This window comes from Camelina sativa, chromosome 4 (genome assembly GCF_000633955.1).
Source record: "Camelina sativa cultivar DH55 chromosome 4, Cs, whole genome shotgun sequence".
Classification (NCBI taxonomy): domain Eukaryota; kingdom Viridiplantae; phylum Streptophyta; class Magnoliopsida; order Brassicales; family Brassicaceae; genus Camelina; species Camelina sativa.
In genome coordinates this window covers 25,671,424-25,674,969 of record NC_025688.1, presented here as the reverse complement: position 1 = coordinate 25,674,969, position 3,546 = coordinate 25,671,424, and positions in this window count along the sequence as shown.

Sequence of the window (3,546 nt, the reverse complement as noted above, 5' to 3'; positions counted from 1 at the left end):
CCCCCCCCCCCCCCCCAACATTATTAACTTCGTTAATGCTTTATAAGCTGGTCTTTCTGATAACAACGACAACAACAACAAAAAAGTTGATTGTGAGGTGGAATCCAGTTTTTCCCCCGTAATTTACGACGGGAATTGTCAGACTTGGTATACATAAACAACCAATTATGGGTATTGATTGGGTAATGACTAAATAAGTAAAAAAGTGTTCTTATATATTAAGTGATGGGCAAAATTAAGAGAGTTTATTATGGAAGTGATTGATAAATATACATATACATGCACGCGCTTAGGACGAGAGAGTGAGAGAGGAAGAGCAAGAGAAGGGTGGGGTTTGTGTGTCTGCCAGCAAATGCTTTACAGAAGAAGCCTGTCTTTCTCTCTGCCTTCGTTCCCATCCAACTAAAAACATTTTACAAACATTTTTCTTTATTTTCCTCTTGTAAAATTAATAATGAATGGTTGGGGGTAATTTACCGTATCCTCGAATATTTTAAACTGAGTGATATGTAGTAGGATGAGATAAACCCAAAAAAAAATAAAAAGAGATATAAGTGGAGTGGATGGACTACTAAACACGAGAAGAAAAAAACAACAAAATCTGCAAATGTCATTTCGAATTTCCCGCCGAAAGCTCTTTGGGATGGATGGATAAATAGTGACAGGAAGATATCAACCGTCTATTTCAATTTCAAAATGTGAAGTCTCCCTCATATTATTATAGTGTATGTAAGCCTACTGATACTATGAAGTGATTTTTATTTGTATTTCTTCTATAAAGGAGTGCACATGATCAAGTGGACTGTATTTACAGAAATTGTAGTATAAGATTAGTAATTCGTATGAAGTGATTTTATTTGTAACCAAACCAAATTCTCATGATGATAGTAGAATTTGAATTAAATTGTTTACTTTTAATTAAAATAGAGATAAGTTTTATTTTAGTATTCTATTTTACATCCACCATTTTCTTTAAAAGTTAGTTGATTCGCTAACCTTTAAAATTTTCCCGGTTTAATCCGGTAATCTAGAGCTTTAGAGACAATCCAACTCATCTTCCGACTCAGATTCAAAATAAATGGTTAGATATTACAAGTCAGCAGAAATATTTTGAACGAGTTTGGGAGGGAGACTGATTAATTATATTATTGTATAATTAGGATAGTAGTTGCATAGGATGGAGAATCTTAACTGACCAATTTTAATCGTATGCTTCGTCCTCTTTTGCGTGGATTTAGCTGTTCCAACGTTCATCTACATTTGGATCTCGTGAACCTCAAGTTATCGACTTCTTTCCACACTGCTTTTTCAACAAATATAATTTAATTCTTTTTTTCTACAAAATGAGACATTCGTCTTTTATATATGGAAATACATGATATCAATATATGTTTGTTTACTTAGATGAAAAGATTAATCACTAATGAATAAGATCAATATACACATTTGTGTCTGTCTACTACTTGCTTTCTATTAAAAAGTAACGAAAAGCTAAATGAAATATGATATCAGCAGTCGGCTTTGGCATGATCTTAAAATTCTCAAAAGAATTAAATGAATCTACGATCCAGTTTCCACTAGATCTAATGACGACCGACGAACTAAAAGCAACTTTAATCTTTTCCAATAATACAACAAAACAAACTACAAAAAAAATCTAAATGATCACCATTCACCATATTATAGAGTTGAGATATCATCACAAAACTATAGGTCTAATCCTCATTTTTACAAAACAACTGATACAACTACCTAAAACTATCATCTATGTAGTCATTTAAAAGTTAAAACAATCAATGAAGTAAATAAAATAACAAAAGGATAAAACATGGCATGGATTCTTTGAGTTTAGAAACTCTCAAAGCAAAGAGGATGGCCCAAAAAATATCTCCCGCCACATGCAAAAGGAATGATTCTTTCTCGTTCACTCGGTTTTGAAATGCTATATAGCACGTGCGACGCCAACTGTTTATCGCAAAGCATGTGTGGGCTGTACACCGTTACACACGAGTGCGGCACGTGAGACATAGACATTTTTTGTGCTTAGCATAGCAATAGCACTATAATTGAACCATCAATGGTCAAAGCCTCGGAAACATGAATCTTGTTCGGAAGAGTCTCTTTGTTTTCATTTAGTTTCTTGTGTGTGCATGTTTGGCATTATGGTTCGTAACGATTTAATTTTTTTTATCTACACTTGAATCTCCAGAAACATACTTTTTTACCTACGCAACTTAGTATGGCGGGATCCATAGGAGCAAAATCCATATATTTTCGATACATTCTAGCTTTCATATGCACAACTTGATAGAACAGGATCCCACATAACTACATGTAAAATGTTCTTTTTTTTTTGTCATCTGATGTTATTGATAATATTAGAAAGGATACATTGTAAACTACATCTTAAGCCGGCGGAAAACATGAATATCCCCGGAATCTAAGGCCCAAAAGAGAGAGGCTAAGCCGACGGACAACGGATAAGTCCCCGGAGACAACTAAAACTTACAACAAGAGAAATTTAAAGCAGAGAACGAAAGAGAAACGAACCCAACAACTAAACCAAAGGCATACTAACAATAATAACAAAGACAAATACTAAGTCTAAACAAACAAACCGATCTTTTCTTCTGAAATTTCTGCGAATGAGCTATACCAATGCTGCCCACGACCAACACATTGATCACAACTGCTCCCTCCTTTCACATGAGAGATGATCTCTCCAAACCAAGAACCAAACTTCATAACCTGACAAGTAAAGGTTCAATTCAGAACCTCAATAAACACTTCCAGATGCGGCCGAGACGGTTGAAGCGTCAAGTAGAGCCTAGATAGAAGCCATAAAAAGAGCAATCCGACATCCTCCCGATTCGGAAACGCAGAGACAAGGAGCGGAACATAACTACTTCGATGAGCCTTGAAAACGAAACAAGAACAAAACTCATCTACAGAAGCTACCATCACCATCAACTTCTACCTACGAGCAGAAAGATCTGAAGCAGAGAAACCAAGCATAAACTTCGAACAACACAAACCTCTTCTTAGTAAGGAGACGAACTAGATGGGAAACTAAAAGCTAAAACCAGACAAAACGGATGAGCGAGAACAATGGCGAAGTGAAGTCTGCAAACAGAACACTCACAATCCAAACACGGCATCAAAACAACTTAGAAGCACATGAGCGGAAAAACAAATATGGGTTGTGAGCATGCGCAAAAACAAAAGCTTATCGCCGTCGATCTCAGATCCGGTACCATCCTCTTCGCAAGAGCCACAAACCAAGCAAATCTGAAACGCTCGACCGTTTCCGCAAGACACCCAAGATACAAGCTGGTTAAACTAGAACGAATCCCCAATCGAAATCCAAAAATTTCCCATAATCTTAAGATAAAACTAAAACAGTGCAAGAGAAGAAGGGAAACAGGGAGACCGAAGCCGGTGCTGGAGGAGCCACCGCACTCCGGTCTCAGATCTAAAAAACTTGAAGCGCCGCTGTGTATTAGGTTAGACGAGAGAGATAGAAGAAAAATAGAAAAAGCCAAAAAA